Below are 19,642 nucleotides of genomic sequence, written 5' to 3'. Positions count from 1 at the left end.
TCTAAGTTAATCCGCAGAGTAAAGAGGTTATATGTGCTGCTTGGGTCACCTGGCCCTGAAACTGATCCTTCTGCTGAACTTGTTTCAAACCACTCAAGTTTATGAGGACTGAAGGAGCAACTAAGAGAGAGGGGGAGAATGCTAACAACCTTTCTAGGCATGGGAGCAAGGGAAAGGCAAATGCAGCTCTTGTGTGGATTTTCCTTAATTTTTACTTATACTTCTAGTTGTCAGGGTGAGTGTATTTTGAAGATAGAATAAAAGTGGAAAGAAAAATTGAAATGACAAAAAGGGACTAAGAACAAAATTATTATAGCTTATATGTTTCCCTCCTCTAAGCAAAGTCGCATTGTTATTCAATCCTTCAAAATTCCATCCTAACACTGAAACTGTCATATTTTTGAAACCTAAATCCACATGTTCCAGAATATTCAAAGACCCTGCAAGGTTGATAAAGTTTAAGTTTGTCTCTAAAATAAAATATATTATTTTTAAAAGATTTTATTTATTTGACAGAGAGAGAAAGAGAAGGCACAAGCAGGGGCAGTGGCAGAAGAAGAGGAAGAAGGAGAAGCAGACTTCGCACTGAGTAGGAAGCCTGCTGTGTGCCCCAATCTCAGGACCCCAAGATCCTGACCTGAGCTGAGGGCAGATGCTTAACCATTTAAGCCACCCAGATACCCCTAAAATACATTCTTAGTAATTAAACATTTGTGACTCGACTTCAATTTTCATGTTTATAATACTGATATGTCATCAGGGAAATACCATTGATCACAATTGTGCATATAATTATGTGATAGTGATGTAGGGACAAGTTAGGGGTAGGTGGTGCTAGGCAGGGAAAGATAAGGGAAGAGTCCCAGAGTCAGGGTCCTCCCCATCCCAAAAAAACAGAGGTAAGACAGTAAAAAACAGAAAAATAAACCTGGCTCCCTAGCTCCAAAACATTAGGGAGTATCCCCTTTCATAGCTACTAGGGTCACAGAAACCCCAGATGTAGAGGAATATTATGGAGGAGATATTAATCAGAGAAAAGGGAACCCCTTGTTTGTGCTCATGTTATTTATAAAGAACCATCTTGTTCCAAGGCCACCCTGTTTGTTCTAAATATAGACATGATATTTACAAATCCACCCTGATATTGACGAGAAATTTACCAAGTTCCCTGGTCAGTTTCCTATAAAAGAGATTTAAAAAAAGCCCTCAGTGACAACCCTGTGAAGACCCCTCTCACTTTTGAGAGATTTCTCTGTTTCTTTGCTTAATAAACTTCTATTGCTTTGCTTACTCTCTGTTGTCTGTGAGATTCCTTCTTTGACTCCATGAGACAAGAACCAAGCTCTCCCATATCAATAGTAGATAATTTAACTGTAAATTGTTTTGAGAAACTGATAGTAAAGAAAATTTAACTTTAAAAAAATACAAGATGGAAAATACATAATTCTTAATGTTTAATTTTTTTATTAAACTATTCTGATTATTTTGCCCTTGGTTTCATGAGCCATGTGAACCATAAAAAAATCATTTTGATAAGAATGATAAATTGCTGCAATTCTGAAATTTAATAGGCAAAAGTAATTGCATTCTCTCAAATAACTTGCAGACCATGTTTCATTAGAATGCCACATAGCAAGTATTTATTTTACAACAAAGAACACTTAAAGTTTGCCTTAACTAATATAGTTATCTGAAACAGTGAAGACAAGAAGGACCATCTTTAGTTTTTATAGTGGAAACCTAAGATTTAGGAGAATAGCTTTATGTTAAAGTACTTGTCAACTCCTCTTTCTCTATTATTCTCTATTTCAGTCACTGGAATGGAATACATAATACAGCCTGTTGGATCTCTGACCCTCAAAACCTCAAAGAGAGAAAAATCTCACCTGTGAGGTTTACGGAGAGATCAGTGGCTCCTTGCTCCACAAAATGACAGTGATGTGTTTATATGTATGCTGGGACTGTATATTTTTTAAGATACATATTTTATTGTATTTTAAAGATTATTTATTGATTGGAAACAGAGAATGCTAACCAGTAAAGAAAGAGATAAAGATTCCTCAAGCAGGCTCCTGGCTGAGCATGGAGCCTGAGGCTGGCTCAATCCCAGCCCCTTAAGACCTGAGCATAAATCAAGAGTCAGATTCCCAACCAACTTAGCCACCCAGGTGCCCTGGTTTCCTTCCATTTTAAACATTTGGTCCTGCAGGCACACTGTTTGCAACCTAGTATTCATAAAGGAAGTAGTTCACTAAATGCATGCATAAGTGAATAAATTAATAAAATAATGAGGTCAGTTGTACCTCTAACTTAAAAAAAAATCTGTGCAATAGGAAAAATTGAGCCAAAACATCTGGCACCAAATGACACAAATACAATTTATGAAGGTTCTTACTTCAAAGACTAGAAAATACCACATGGACTGATGATACTCTATAGTTTTTACAAGAGACATAATCTTTTTGGCAAGAATGATCAAAGTTTATGTCTTTTCATTGCTAAAGCAAAACTTTTTATTAGAAAATTACTTGTATTTAATGGTCATGTAGAAATTTCTTGGAATGTAAATATAGCAAATTTTAACATGATAGTTATGCAACAACATGGCCATTCCAGGAAGCTATATGAGGAAACCAAACCATCATTCTAAATTAATTCAAAGGCCACTGCCACAGTTTTTTCCTCAGTTTTAGTCTTTACAACTTTAATGCCTCATTTGTATATGTATAAGTATACTAAAATTTTGCTTTCTTTTTTTAACACTCATATCGTTCTTCTAGAATCAATAGTCTTCTTCGTGACCTATGCTTTAAAATATCCTTTAAGGAGATTAAATTTCCATATTGGAAAAGATCTCTATTCCATGAAATAGATTTTTAAATGTTCATTTAGACTTCTCTCCTGTTTCAGAGAAAGTAAATCAGGGGGCTGTTCTTGAGAAGCACAATCTTGATGCCATTTGTAGTGAGAACTGATCTGCCTTAAAAGGAAGTTCTAAAACTTGTGTCACTGCTGCTCCCAAGGAAAACCATTGCCTTTGCTGACTGATTCCATTTGCATAGTTGAAATTATTGTCTCTTATAACTCATTTCTCTCCTCAGGTCTCATGTGGGTACGCCTAGCTGTTGGATACTTGCATATGTTGAAGCACCTCAGCTACACATGAACCATGAGTGGGTTGACATGTATGGAGGAATACAAATTCCTGTATTTTTCAGGTGACTCTCGGTAGAGGCTACATTACACTAAAATTAGGCATTGTTTGTTTTGAATTTTCAAAATGTGGGGTAAAAAACTTAACAGGATAATTTAAAACTGAGGGTTAATCATATGCCTGAAATATAATACTGGCACATTGCTGAGGTAGAGAAGAAAGAGATTCTCTCAAATTATATTTTGCAAGACTAAAATGCTTCTGTGTAAAAAGCAAAACTAAACAAAAAACAACCCCCCACACACAAACAAAAACCCTGCAGGCAAAGTCTAGTTTTCTCTCTATTGTTGGAAATAAAGTTTAATTGGAAAACATACCTGCTCAGTCATTTGTAAATAGTCTATGATTGCTTTGGATTACAATGGCAGGTTTTATTTTGTTTTGTTTAAATATTTTATTTACTTATTTGAGAGAGAGATAGTGAGAGGGAGAGCACGAGCTAGGAGGAGCAGGGAGCTTGACATGTAGCTCCACCCCAGGACCCCAGGTTCGTGACCAGAGTGGAAAGGCAAACACTTAACTGAGCCAGCCAGGCACCCCACAATGACAGGTTTTAATAGTTAAGAAAAGACCATATGGCCTACAATCCTAATATACTTATAGTCTGGCCTTTTGCAGAAAAATGTTGAACAACCTCTGTTTAAGTAGACTTCATAGATTGTGGATTTCCACTGGAAAGGAAAAGGTCACTGTGACTTGGTTATAATTGCAGAAATGTAGCAAAATAAATAAAGAAATGAGAGGCTGGGTGGATTTGGTTCATATTAGGGACAGCTGATGGTGAGAGTTAATACATAGCTGTGTAGCCTCATGCTGGTAGCAAATTAAGAGTTTTATTTCTTCAATAATATTTGCAACCTGTTTTATGAATCTACCTGAAAGGTACTGTCTCCTTGGTCACATGAAATAGGCAATTGAGTGATTATTATTATTATTATTTTTTTAGTTTTAGAAGAGGAATCTGTCTTCTGAAATGAAAATGCCTTTGAGAGTTAGATAGGAGTTCACTCCAATGTACCATAAAGATACTATAATTTTTCAGGTGGCTCTGACTTTGAAGGTGAATAAATTATGATAGAACATAAGGAAAGAGATCCAGCTCAAACCTAGATGCAGCTGTTTTGCGAAAGAACGGTAGGTTCCAGTGTCTTCAGACACCCTAAATGTCGCTAAGCAGTTCTTCTGAAACAAAGGGATCCAAATCAGAATCAGTTCCCCAAGGGCCAACAAAGAGTGCGGAGTAAGATGCTATTCCTCATGCTTTGAGAAGAAAACTAAGTAGTGAGAGATGATGTCTGGAGAATTAGCACAAGGAGATCACCTGAAATCTAGAATGTGTGGAGTGCAGAATCCTAAGAACTAGGCCCAAATCACCACTCTATCAGAAGAGAGAGACTCTGGGGATGCCTGGGTGGCTCAGTAGTTGAGTGTCTGCCTTCAGGTCAGGGCATGACCCCAGGATCCTGGGATCAAGTCCCACATCCCTGAGAGGAGCCTACTTCTCCCTCCGGCTCTGCCTCTTCCTCTCTCTGTGTCTCATATGAATAAATGAATAAAATCTTAAAAAAAAGAGACTTTGTCAATGTCCATTGACACCATTAAATTCATGTCTAATAGGCAACTCATATGTATTTTCAATAACCCATTGCAAGAGTCCTTCTTATTGTGTGGGTATCCCTTTTGTTCTACTATGATTTTTTTTTTTTAAACTCTGCCCCTTTTTTCTTTTTTTTTTCATTTTAATGAAAATATGCATGCATGTAAAACAAGAAATCTCAAACTCAGTTTGGTATGGCATCACGATTGTTTTACATATTGAAATTAGAGACTTTTATAGACAGTTGTAACACAAAGCATCTCTCCAATAATTGCCTTTTCAAAGAAAAAAGGGAGGATTTTACAACATTCAGATGAGGCAGATACACAAAATATTGTTTCTTGAGAAAAGTGTTGCAACATATAATGATTTTCTCTTCTTTGAAGATTAATCATTTTTACTATCAACTTTGAAAAAGCCTTTGATATCTGGCTATATGAATTTGTCAATTTTAAACTTGCGTCAGGGCCATATTCTCTCCTCCCAACCACACTGGCTTCTTTCAGTTCCCTGGATGCATGACACCAGTTGCAGCAAGTATGCCCTGCTTTGGTGCTAAGCCTTTACTACCCTTCGGACCCACGCATGCTCACACATCTACCAAAATTAAATATTCTCTACTCATTCTTCAGTTTACAATTTAATCTCCCTTAGATGAGGCAGACATCTAGGCCACCAAACAAGAGTAAACTCATGAACCGTTCTTCACACACTTGATACTTATGAGGCTAAATTAATGCCACACTTCCATTTTTCTAATTGAGTAGATCTTTGAGGATGCTCATTTGTCACATATTAAATATATGCAGAAGAAACTCAGAATTGTGGCATTTCACCCTTATCAAAAATGACTTTTTAATAAGCAAACACTGCCTTGAAGGAATTCTGTATTTTGTAGGATAACTAACTACACTAATTGATCAGAAACAAATATATTTTCTTTGTATACTTCTGTGTGCTGTGCAAGAAAATCCTTTACACTCTGCAGGTTTGATAGCATTTTAAAATACCAACCTTAACAAATGTAGTTAGCTGGGCATATTTGCCATGTTTCAAAAATAAGAGTTAAAAGAAAACTTCTGTTTGAAGCTTACAAGTGTTATAACTTTAGTATTTGGACAAAGGAGCAGAGTATAACACCAGCATATACCTCTGTGAATTCATGTTTGGATGAAAATTTTTCAAAAGAAACTGAGCATTGGAACCATGTCCCCCATGACCCAGGTTTACTTCCTAGGCTTCCATGAAGAACATTTGTGAAATTGAGGTGATAGCCTGAAAAAATAAATGAAGAATAATGATAGAAGCTCTGAAAGGCATAATCAGAAATCTCTTCTTTTCCTTTAAAATTGTTTGTCTTTTAAAAAATATTGTGTTTTGATTTCTAATTTGAGTTTACTACATTATCATTGTATTTAGCTTAAATAATATAGATTATATAAGGAAAATATAACATTCATCCATAAATCTATAATATAGTAAGTGCTGGTTGCAACTTTGGGGGTTTCCTGGATAAAATCTGAAAGTGGCCCTATACCTGGAGGGCAAAGACAACTGGAGAAAGAGACAGGGCACTCCAGGGTGCTGAGTGACAGTTTTAATAAGCAAGGAAACTTACACACAAGGCTTATTTTAGGAGGCTACAAAATGAGTATCTCCCTAAGGTCACCCACCAGAATCTTAAAAGTTTATATAGAGGCCTTCACTGGGCGGTCACATATACAATGTAACCAATGTGCCAATCCTTTACTGGTTGGGAACTCTTAATGATGGCCCTAGACTACTTTGGCAGTTGCCTTGAGCATTGCTTAGAACACATGAGGCATGTTGTTACTGCATTAACCAAGTTCTTGTATTTCAAAGGCAATCAGCATCCTTAGCAATGTGCCATTCCCCCCAGGTGCCACAATGGCCCCTTTTTCTATGCACCCAATCTGCTGTATATACTAAAAGGTCAGTTGCTAGGGCTCACACCCCAGCTAGGGCATCACCTTGCTGATTGTCAGGGGGTGTCAACAACTTATGAGCTAAGGCATGGAAAACAGTGAAGTTTGAGACAATGGGTCTTAAAGTTGAACCCAAATATCTTACCACATATCCTGTCCCACAGGACCTACTTATGATCATCTCTCTATCTCTCTACTTCCCATTTTCTAAGCCATACAGCTAATCCCTTTGGAACAGCCCAACTGTCAGCTTAGAGTTACCAGCCAGGGCTCATGAGTGATGACCAGCTAAACCATTCTAAGTTGAGCCCATTAGCTGCCATGGTTCCTTCATGAAAGGCTCTATCTGGAGGACTCCTGTGTACACTATGAGGGGGCTGTTGCTCTATGTGGGTAGATCTTGTTTCTGTCCCCTTCCAGAGCTAGAGCCAAAATCCTAGCAGCACTCTCCTTTTTGTTGTCTCTATCACAGTGCTCAACCCATAACTTCTGGGGTCTCAGACACATCTGACTCAATGGTGGCTCTGCTTGGTTGATGCCCAGAACTTTCATCTGCCTCGATACTATTTTTGCCTTTGCAAAGGTGGCTTGCTTCTCTTATCTGTCCCACACAGGCCCTTATCTTGGAGGTGGGATAAGAGATGGAGGCACTGTGCCAAGTGGGGAAGAAAAATCCTCCAAATCCCCAAATCCATACAAAGTCTTATACCTCTTTCACATTTTTAGGAGTTAAATAAGCTTGCATCCTATCAGTCTTAATTTTTGGGACAACATACATTTATCCTGAACAAATGACTCCCAGAATGTTATGGTAGTGTCTGGACCTTCAATTTTCTATGGCCTCACCACTTCCATTTCCTCATAGATGTTCCAGCAAAGCCTGAATAGCATCCTACAGCAGAGGCAAATCTTCAGTGTAAGGCCCATTTTACTGATGTGGGGAAGGATAACAGGGACAGACCCCCAGCCATGGGGATGATGTCATCTCATGACATATGGGGAGGCTATGCAGGTAACCTTACGGAGGCACTTGAAAGATCTGATATTGTCCTTCACACATGAAGGCAAATTGATCTTTTGACTAAGTGGCCAGGGAAAGGCTTTTGCTAACTCCAGAACAGCATGGGATACTCCTAGGACTCTGGCAGAGGCATCCAAGATGGAGGCTATGTTGGGCATAGCCACATGGATGGGAGTTACTATCTTGTTCAATTCTCTGCAGTCCATTTAGCTTTTTTATTTTTTTAAAGATATTATTTATTTATTCATTAGAGACAGAGAGAGAGAGAGAGAGAGAGAGAGAGAGAGGCAGAGACACAGGCAGATGGAGAAACAGGCTCCATGCAAGGAGCCCAATGTAGGACTCGATCTTGGATCCCAGGATCATGTCTTGAGCCAAAGGCAGACACTCAACCGCTGAGCCACCCAGGCGTCCCTCCATTTAGCTTTTTTATTGAGCTGTTGAAAGCACTATGGGCAGGATATGCAATATCCACTCAGTGCAGTTCTTGGATAGTTTCTCCTATCTCCTTCTACCCCCCTGCCCAGCAACTTATATTGTTTGAGAGTTACCAGTTTTCACAGAGGTGGCAGGCTTATGGATTCCCAGTTGGTAGGCAGTCTTGACCTATAGGTCTTATACCCAGGGCATGGGAGGTACCCACCCAGACTACCCGGACTAGGACTGTATCTCGGAGATCTCTGCTGGAGCAGGTGGACCATCAGGGTTGGTAGGGGTAGGTGGGGCAAGTCTGAACTCTTGTTCAGCCTTTTGAGGTTTTTCTTAGGCTTACCAGTACCGTGTGAGGTGGCCATTATGTCTTTCCAGTTGGGTTCCTGGCAGCGAGGAGATCAAATCACATTTGCTTTCAGGTTACTTTTATTGAGTATTTTACATCCATCTGGGAATAGCCTTTTGACTTTTTGAGTTCCTTCTCCATCTTAGGGCTTTCCCAAAGCTTGTACCCATTCTCAGGATTTGTCACTTTCCCCCACATCAGCAATGGCTTGCCTAATATCATAAATTTCTTGTCCTACAACTGGATTTAGCATGAATATCAGTGTCCCACACTGGGTGCTAAGGGGTGTACTGGAGTACCTTGGCTTTCATTTCTGCATTGAATGTGACCTGATCAGAGCCTTCAGAAACGGGGTTCTAGATGGCCTGTCTTATTCCCAGCTTCTTTTTTTTTTCTTTTAAAGATTTTATTTATTTATTCATGACACACACACACACACACACACACACACACACACACACACAGACAGACAGACAGAGGGAGAAGCAGGTTCCATGCAGGGAGCCCAACGTGGGACTTGATCCCGGGTCTCCAGGATCATGCCCTGGACTGAAGGCAGCGCTAAACTGCTGAGCCACCTGGGCTGCAACTTCTTAAGAATTTGTTGTCTTCCTCTGTAGATTTCCAAGGTCCCACATGCCCAGGGAGGTACCTCTCATTTGGCCAAGCCTCCAAGCAGGATGGAGTAATCCAATCTACAAGACAGTGAATGCCTTGAATCCCTGGAATGCCACTCAGGTGTTGTGGGACAGGATATGTGGTGATATTTATTTTCTCTGCCTCCTGCCTAGTCAGAGAAATGTCATCACTCCCATATCCCACACCACTCCATCCATGCCTGGATACTTTCCGTGGCCTTGGTTGGGACCCAGCAGCTATACCAACAAGCTCAGTGGGAGTGTATTCTCTCATCATGAACATTCCTTGAATAGGGCACTGCCCTGCTGTCTGGAATTATTGTTGCTGTGCTTCTGCTTTCTTTTGCAGTAGGGGTCAGACACCGGGCATTTTGTCCATTCCACTGTCAATTACTGTACCATACTCCTCGGAGTTCTTAATGCCTTCCCAGGGTTTTCACCTCTTATCATTCCAATCACAAGTGCTCAGGGCTCAAGGCCTTAAATCTGCCCTCCGACCTTGCAGAACTGCACACTGAGCTCTCCAGCTAATTATCTTGCTCTTCCACCCTGTCTGCCCACCTGGAAGCCGCAAAGTTATGAACAACCACATGTCCTTCTGTAATCTCAGTTCTGCTTCCAGCTTTTTAACTCAGGCTTCAGCCTCTAGTTGGTAATCAGTGTCCAGCTGAATGACCACTGTAGAGTCCAGCCCACCGCAGCAGCCCCTGCTTCCCAGTTTGGCCGCCGTGTGCTGTGTGCAGTATTCCCAACAAGTGCATCAGAGCAGCTGGTGTGCTCAAGGCATCCTACTCAGGCGGGGGTTCATGAGCATCCAGCAAATGGGCCAACCCTCCCCACACTTCCCCACACCAAATTGGATGGCCATTTACGCATTGCCCTCAAGGTTGCTTCTTTCTCGAGACCCATTTTTTTCTGACTACTGACAGGCTACCAGTTGTTGGCTCTTTGCAATATCTAGAGCTTCCCATGTGAAATTTGCAACCAGCCCCCAGATCCAGGATGGCAGGACGAGATGGAAGAGAGAGTCAGGCCACTCCAGATTTGTAGGTGGTGAGTTGAGTAGATCACTGCACCCACCTGCCAAATCTTGAAAGCTTATACAGTGGCTTTAACTGACACCATCCATATGGTCTCAACAACACATTGCTCTCTCAAGGATGTATTCTTGAAAATGTTTCTCACTGTGGGAATGGCAGGCAGGATGGTCATCCCAAGGACCAGGGAGTATGTGAGGAACCTCTGAATACCCAGTTCCAGCTCATGGGTCAACCAGCAGATCACATCCTCTCCATGATCTCCTTCAACAGTAAGTAAGATTCTATTTTGTTCATTTGTTTCCTTCAGTTAAATTTAGTAGTAAGGAGTATGGGCAAAAACTCTTCTGGTTCCAATTTATGTGCAAATAATATCAAACTCTCCTGTGTTCACTTTCTCTTATGGTGGGGAACAGAAAAATGGAGATGCATGGCAGGCTGTTAATTTGGGAGTTTCTACTGAATTGCTGAGATAGAATACTTGAGAGTCTGTGGTTATCTATCAGATGGAGCAGTTGAAAGGGAAGGATAGAGGGAGAGCTTGAGTCTGAGGGACAGTTGGTGCTGTCTGTGTAAATAACTGCAGATGCCTCCATCCAGGAACCCCAGTAACCAGATAGGGACTCACAGCAGCAAAGTAAGTCTGAGTCACTTAAAATTAGCACCCCCTTAAGAAGATGTGCTAGATAAAAATTCAACAAAACAGTGAGATGTCACATGGGTTAAAAATTCTGAAAATCAGGGACACCTGGGTGGCTCAGTGGTTGAGCATCTGCCTTTGGCTCAGAACATGATCCCTGCAGTCCAGGGATCAAGTCCAGCATCAGGTTCCCTGTGAGGAGCCTCTCTCTCTGCCTTTCTCTCCGTGTCTCTCATGAATAAATAAATAAAATATTTTTTTTAAAAAAAGAAAACAGGGATCCCTGGGTGGCGCAGCGGTTTGGCGCCTGCCTTTGGCCCAGGGCGCGATCCTGGAGACCCAGGGTCGAATCCCACATCGGGCTCCCGGTGCATGGAGCCTGCTTCTCCCTCTGCCTGTGTCTCTGCGCCTCTCTCTCTCTCTCTCTCTGTGACTATCATAAATAAATAAAAATTAAAAAAAAAAACTTAAAAAAAAAACAAAGTCTGAAAATCACAAATTGAAAGAAACATAGAACAGCCCCTGTGAAGTCAAGAGATCATCCATGAAGAGGAGTCAACAATGCAAGGGCACAGGTGGAAGGCTGTGAAGAAGCCGTGAATATACTCATGAAAGTGTAGCCTCCTCTTGTTAAAGCAGAGGAGTTTAACATTGTGCTGTCCACCTCATACTTAAATCCTGTGAGTTTGAACACAGTAGCTATGTGAAGAGGTTAAGGGAGATTGAAGGTTGAGAGGGTCATCTGCTGCCCTACCCTTTCTCATCAAAGGTAGGGGAGGGGCACCTTATTTTTAATTAAGATAAAATTTCTGATAAATGTATTTGGATGAGCATTTTAATTTCTAAACTCAGCCCATGTTACCAAGTTTAAAGCAACTGTGAGGTTTTGTCTCACCTAAGAATGATCAGAAAATTCTTGAGTCTGCTGGAACTTCCACACCATGATAGAAGAAAAGCAATACTTCACTGAATATTAAAGAGGGTCTAGTCTAGGTAGGACACGTGGGTGGCTCAGTGGTTGAGCATCTGCCTTTAGCACAGGTCATGGTCCCAGGGTCCTGGGATCGGGTCCTGCATCAGGCTCCCCATGGGGAGCCTGCTCCTCCCTCTGCCTATGTGTCTGCTTCTTTCTCCATGACTCTCATGGATGAATAAGTAAAATCTTTAAAACAAAAAAGAGAGAGAATGTAAGAAACAATAAAACTATATTGAAATTAATTATATTATTTGTACCATGCTTACATAAAATATTATTTACCATTTCTATAAACATATGGCACTATAACTTTGTTTAAATTATTTTCATTTACAAAGAAGAGAAAGATTATGTTTTATTTATAATGATATATGAGGTATTAGAAATCAACATTGTCCCTGAAATACTTAACGGTGAATCCAATTATGGATTAACCTTTTACTTACTTTCTTACTTAATTTTTCAAATTCATCTAAGGACAATACCTGTTGGAACCACTTAATTTTAAGCATAGCTAAGAATTAGGATTTATCTCTATTCTACAGATTGAGATTTAAAAAAAAAAACAGCATTGTGGTAAAATAGGACACAGGTTGATAGGACAGGGAATATTAATATAAAATCTGTGCTTTTATATCAAGTGTCCTGTAACAGGATTTTGGTTAATGGTTAATGGTGAAACTGCTTTATTAAAAAAAATGTTTGTGGGATGCCTAGGTGGCTCAGTGGTTGAGCGCCTGCCTTCGGCCCAGGGAGTGATCCTAGAGTCCCAGGATCGAGTCCCACATCAGGCTCCCTGCACGGAACCTGCTTCTCTTTCTGCCTATGTCTCTCCCTCTCTTTCTGTGTGTCTCTCATGAATAAATAAATAAAACCTTTAGAAAAAAAATGTTTGTGAAAGAATAAGACTTGTAAAGATAAACATAGACTTGTTGTATTGGAAGTACAGGGAGCAGAGCAGAAAAGCTCCAAATGCGAAGCCATCCACTAGCACTCCACCACACGGCCCAGAATTCTAGCCTCTTGCATGACTCCCTATGCTGTGTAGAACTGGAAAATACACTGTACTATAAGATAATACACTATTCTGGATGAGGCTTCCTGGAAAGAATAAGAGACAAGAAAAACATAGAGAGAAAACTAAGATTTATGATAGTATTTTTTTAAATATTGTATTTATTTATTCATGAGACACACACACACACAGAGAGAGAGAGAGAGAGAGAGAGAGAGAGAGGCACAGACACAGGCAGAGGGAGAAGCAGGCTCCATGCAAGGAGCCCAACGTGGGACTCGATCCTGGGTCTCCGGGATCACGCCTGGGCTGAAGGTGGCACTAAACCACTGAGCCACCCGGGCTGCCCTATGATATTATTTTAATAGTTTTTAAATACGGTAGGTGCTTATGTGTTGTTTTTCTATTGCTTCATAACAATTACCACAAAATTAGCACTTAAAAACAACATACATTTGTTCTCCTAACATTTGCATGGGTCGTAATTTCAGATATGGTTTATATGGATCCTCTGCTCAGGGTCTCACAAGATTGCAATTAGGGTGTCAGCAGGCGCTGTGGTCTCATGAGGGTTTGAGGTGCTCTTCCTATGGTCATTAGCAAAATTTATTTCCTCACAGTGGTAGAACACATGGAGATGGGTTTCTTCAAAGTCAGCAAAAAACACACAAGTGAGTGAGGATGAGAAATAGAGAGGTGGGTAATGGCAGGGAGGGAGTGTCTGTTGCTTCCAGTCTCTCCCCCTTAGGTCCTATTTTAAAGGTTTTGCTTGATTAGGTCAGGCCCATCAATGGCAATCTCCTCTTTGTTTGTGGGACTTAATTACCTCTGCAAAATCATTTTATCATACAATGTAACATAATCAGAGAGTGACATCTCATCATTCTCAGAGTTTCTGCTCACACTGAAGGGGAAAGGATCACCTCCATTGTATACATCAGAGGGTAGGAATTTCGTAAGCATCTTAGAATTCTGTCTTCTACAGTCTGCTTTCCAATAGAGATTAATATTTCTAATTATGATTATTGATCAGAAGCTAATAATCTGTATCCTCTGAGTTTTGCTCCTAAAAAGGGCTTGATATAAGCTCAGGTGCATACATGTCCTACCTAGCAAGAGGTGCTAGATGATGCAAAATTAAGTTGGTGCCTCTTATTTAAAATCAGTTTTGGGAGAAAATTGGAGAAATGCAACCAATTTTTATATAAAAGCAGGCAGAGGAATAAAATAGTGTAGAGCAGTTTTCACATGAATTTTAAGATGTTGCAGGAGGTTCTTCAAAATTCTCTGTGTTCTACAAAAGCCTCAGTGATGCCTCTCTCCAAGTAACCCAGTACTGACCATTCACTGGTCTTTGTCTTTATATCTATGTGGCTGGAGAAGGGTTAGATCCATTATATAATGTGGATAGAACAGCCAAATGTGAGATAGGAGCCTATGGTATCTGAAAATCACCAAATGGAAAAGTTTAATTAGGAAGCACTTTCATTAGGAAAAAATATACACAAAATTTTACAATCTTCAGGAAAAATAGGTGATAAAATCATATTGGGTACTTTTCTAAAAATATTTGATATTCAAAAAATAACAAGATAATTGTGTCATAATAGGAAGTCTAAATATGAAAAATAGCAAATAATAGCCATTTTGCAATAAAAAAGTTGAATTGAAATTACCCAAAACTAAGGAAATAAAAATTCTAATTGGTATGCAAAGTTCACTCTTCTATCTCTTGGGTCTTCAAAAACTGTTTCAGAAGTGGCTTCTTAGATATAGTCCAAGGGCAAAGTAATAATGTTTGAACCTGAATTTTAAACATTTCAATGTTTAATAATTCTGTTGATGGTGTTAATTTATCTCTGTCTGAGTACTTACATTAAGAAATGTGAGTTGAAATAGCTTTATTTCCAATATTTATGTTTACAGGCAAGAATATTCATTAAAAACAAAGAAAACAAACTTGTAAACATTCTGAAATCCCCTGCTGACTCATGTCTAAGGAATCTACATTTGTTAAGTTGCTAGGTTTCTTAATCAAGCTACACTGTGGCATCTGTGGTGCTCAGAGCTGAATTCTGTGTTAGTTTTATTTTTTGTTTTTGTTTTTAATTAGCAAATTTTGTTTGTTTGTGCGTTTAATGCAGCTCTGCAATATGCAGCAAGTCCTATCAGGCAACTTCTGAGTGAAGAGTTCATTGATATTATATTATTGCTTAAACACTACTGAAGACCTGAGCATACAAATTTATCAAAATTTACCAAAACAAAGGAATAATCTAAACTTTGTAACATAAAAAGTGAATCACTTTTAGGCTCCAACATTGCCCTCATTTATCCAGAATTTAAGAATATTAAGTTGAGGGACTCCTGGGTGAGCATCTGCCTTTGGCTCAGGGCATGATCCTGGAGTCCCGGGATCAAGTCCCACAACAGGCTCCCTGCAAGGAGCCTGCTTCTCCCTCTGCTTATGTCTCTGTCTTCTCTCTGTGTCTCTCATGAATAAATAAATAAAATCTTAAAAAAAATATATAAGTTGGGAGGGTCATTTTTACCATCATGAGGCCAATAGAAATAGTATAACCTCAGATATATACTTAATATATTTCTTATATTGTCAAATTTTATAAATAATCATTATTTTTTAAATTCCTGCAAATAAAATAGATATTAACATGAAAAATATTTTTAAGTTTTTATTTTACTCTCGGTTAGTTAACAAACTATATATTTATTAAAGTCACATTTTTGTATTTCATTCTAAATGAAATCATTTAATTATATTAATTTTGAATATCAGAAATTAGATACAAAATATTAAAAAAATTCTGAAAATATTTGAAACATTAATTACTTAGGTCATGTAATAGCTTCAATTTGTGGTTTCATTAAGGTAAATTTAAATAGAGCTTTTCATAAATATAGTTCATTACAGTTTACAGTGGATGTTGTCAGTCATCTCAAGGCCAAATGACTCTGCCACTTTTCATTTGGAAAAGTTAAACAGCTTTTTAAATAACCAAATGATAGATTCCTTCCTTCCAAAATATCCTGAAACAAATATCTTAAACACATACACACATATAGATGCATGCATGTGTGTGTGTTTGTATACTCTAGCAACCTTCTTCAGAGTGCAGATTTCAAACACACCTAATTCAAAAACCTCAACATTTTGACTTATTTTTTATATTGATACACAAATAGAGATTACATTTATATGTTCAATTAAAAATTTATATATTGTTGACAATTTCTGGATCTGAATTAATAAAAATAAATTAATTAAGTCTCCTAGATGGTAAGTAGACTTCAACCGATTTTTTTTTAAAGAATTTATTTATTTATTTATTTATTTATTTATTTATTTATTATTTGAAAGAGAGATAATAAGCATGAACTTTCCACAGGGAGGGGAGGAGGGAGATGGAAAGACAGTCTTAACCAGGCACCGCACTAAGCAGGGAAGCCCCAGTCAGTGGGATCTCAGGACCCTGAGATCACTCCCTGAGCCTAAACCAAGAGTCCCATGCTTCTCATCACTGCCACCCAGGCGCCCCTCAACTTTAAAAAAGCATATTTAAAAAATGGTTATCAGATATATTACTAAATTATTTTCATTCTTAATAATGGTGGCATTTTGCAAATATATATATATATTTAAAATATCCCCTTGATGTGAAACATTTATGATTTAAAATCAAATTAATTGGGGGTGCTTGCGTGGCTCAGGGGGTTAAGCATCTGTTCCCTGCTGGGGTCATGATCTCAGGGCCTGGAATTGAACCCTATGTTAGGCTGGAGTCTGCTTCTTTCTCACTCTCCTTCTGTACTCTCTCTCTCTCTGTCTCTCAAATAAATGAATAAAATCTTTGAAAAGATCAAATTAAATGTATTTTAGATAATTTATACACTGGTACATGCTGTATACTTAGAGAATCAATTTTTTCCTTCCCTGAATAAACATTTAAAATAAGCCATTGTAAGAGGGAAAGTAACCATTAAATTTGAATTTATCAAGTAAATAGAGATTAATAAATCTCTGCTTATTAGTGTTTGGTCCATTCATAATTTATATGGTCACTGATAAAGTATCAACTGAGTATAACATTTTATAAGTTTTCTATTTGCTCTTTTTAAATCTTCATTTCCTACCTTGTTTTGCATTATTTGAATAGTTTTAGTTATACTTCTCAAATGATACACCGTGTTTGAAACTTCAGATCTCTGGCAGGAAATTACATCACTTTATGTCATTTCTACTGTAAAAGAAGAGAAAGTAGACTAGATGTTACTACCTTGTGAGTACCTTAATTTATAACCCATTTCTGTGTATCTCAGTAAAACTACAGCATAGAAATGTTTCCCAAATATCCATATAAATACATGGTATTTTAATCACTAAAAACATTTTAACACATTTTATTATTTGAACAGTTTTAGATTTATTTATGGATTGTTTTCAATGGTCGAATAGAGAGTTCTCATGTACCCTATAGTCAGTTTCCTCTCATTAATATCTAACATTAGTGTAGTACATTTGTTATAAGTCATAAACCCAATATTGATAACTTATCATTGAGTAAAGTACATACTTTATTCGGAATTCCTTAGTTTTTACTGAGTGTACTTTTCTCTTCCAGGATTTAATCTGGGATACTACATTGCACTGAGTTGTCTGATTTCTTTAGACTACTGTTGTCTGTGGTAGGTTCTCAGACAGTGGTTGTTTCTGAAGACCATCATACTTGTGAAGGGCATTGGTCAGATAATTAGCAGACTGTCCCACCACTAGCATTTGTTTTTCTTGTGATTAGGCTGGAGTTATGGATATTTGAGAGAAAACCTATAAAGATGAAGGGCCATTTTACTCACATCTTATGAAGGACACATGGTTTCCATATGACATTGTTGTTGATGATAACTTTAATCACCTGCCTACGATAGGGTTTGTGAGGTCCATTCACTGTAAAGTTAAACTTTTTTCAGCTCTTCATTCTATACTCTTTGGAAGGAAGTCACTATGCACAACCCACACTTAGGGAGTGGGGATCTATCCACCTCTTTGAGAACAAAATATCTATAAAAAGTATTTGGCCATTTCCTGCATAAGGGATTTTCTCTTTCTTCTTATATATTTATTTATTCAATAATCAGTTGATAATCAACATAAAATCCTGGATATATGTTATTTTTTGGATTATGATCCAATATTACTTTATTTGTTGCCAAAGTTTTTTTCCGATTTGGCCATCAGGAGCTCTTTCTGTTGGTTCCTATGTCTCTTTGGCATACCCAATAGTTGATGCTTCAGACTCATCTTGTATACTTCCTACTATTTCTCCAAAGATTCCTGATTTCTTTTAATTGTTAGAAACCAAGAATTGGGTGCTAGGTATATTTGTAGCCACTAGGGTATCTTGCTTCTAAGCTCTCTTAGCCGACAAAGCAAGAAAATATATGCATGTATACTAGCCAATGGGTATCCCAATCTCTATAAATATTGATATGTGTGACCATTGGTATCTATATTAGATTAAACATCAATTCATATTAATATATGTGATTTTAATCCATTACCACACAGATCATTTACCATACCTCCTGTTTGTAAATTCCCCTTCAGTGAAAAACATGGCTCCTACCATCTGGCATCCATTTACTTCATTCTAGTATGTATACATCTATAGCAGTATTAGAGTTGTTAACCCTGCTTCCATGGAACACAACTTTAACATGAAAGAGGAGTGCTTCATACAGCTTCTTGCCCTTTAGTTGTGCAGACTCCACTCATTTCCAAAGTTACTTAGATCAAGTAACTTTTTTCTTTTGCCTCCTTCAGTGACATTTTATACATTTGCAATACTATTGGTTTATTTTATAACATTTTGCACGTAATCTCATGATTTCCCTAACCTTGTAAAGAATATGTTTTGTTAAAGTTATTTTTTTCCAGTTTGTTTGAGCTATAATTGGCATGTAACACTGTAGAAATTTAAGGTGCATAGAAGTGTCTCAAATCATCATGTTGTAATAATGTTTTTAATTTGCATACATTAAGATTTGCTCTTTCCTTGTGCTTTGAATTTGTATGTTTTGACAAATGCATAGTGTCTCATATAATACACAATTACAGCATCATACAGAATATAATCACATAAAATATTTCCTATGTTTCACATATTCAACTCTCTCTCCCTGCACCTACACCTCTGGTAGGCACTTATCTTTTAGTGTTTCTATAGTTTTGCCTTTTCCAGAATGTGATATAATTGGAGTCACACAGTATTCCTTTGTAGACTGTCTTTCTTCACTTTACAACATGCATTTAAGATGCACTCATAACATTTTATGCTTGATAGTGAATTTCTTTTTTATCTCTGAATCGTATTCCATCGCATGAGTAACCACAGTTTGTATATACATTTACCTATTGAAAGAAATCTTGGTTGCTTCTAGTAGTTTTGATGATTCTGTATAAAGACATATACATTTCTAAATGTGGGTTTTTGTATACACACAGTTTTCAACCCAGGTGATAAATGCATAGCAGCACAACACTGGATCATGTGGTAAGGCTGTGTTTAGCTTTGAAAGAAACTGACAAGCTGTCTTGCAAAGTTGTTGTTTCATTGTGCATTCCCACTAGGAATGAGAGTTCCTACTGCTTCTATCCTCACTGGCAATTGTCAGTGTTTTCTGTTTGTTTAATTTTAGCTTTCCTATAAGATGCATAACAGTATCACATTGTTATTGTGATGTTGGGAATCTTTTGCCTTTTTG

General features: G+C 38.1%; 1 long non-coding RNA gene across 1 annotated transcript in view; it reads right to left on the bottom strand.

The window, feature by feature from the left end:
• LOC112661758 (uncharacterized) overlaps positions 1-19,642 on the bottom strand; it is a 48,310-nt gene that overhangs the window by 15,105 nt on the left and 13,563 nt on the right. The window contains exons 2-4 of the long non-coding RNA XR_007407581.1: positions 17,015-17,121; positions 11,767-12,033; positions 5,962-6,086 (exon numbers count right to left, since the gene is read on the bottom strand). This is a non-coding gene — a long non-coding RNA (uncharacterized LOC112661758). The remainder of the gene's footprint in view (positions 1-5,961; positions 6,087-11,766; positions 12,034-17,014; positions 17,122-19,642) is intronic.

This window comes from Canis lupus, chromosome 31, assembly GCF_003254725.2.
Source record: "Canis lupus dingo isolate Sandy chromosome 31, ASM325472v2, whole genome shotgun sequence".
NCBI lineage: Eukaryota > Metazoa > Chordata > Mammalia > Carnivora > Canidae > Canis > Canis lupus.
This window is presented reverse-complemented; position numbering and strand designations above follow the sequence as displayed.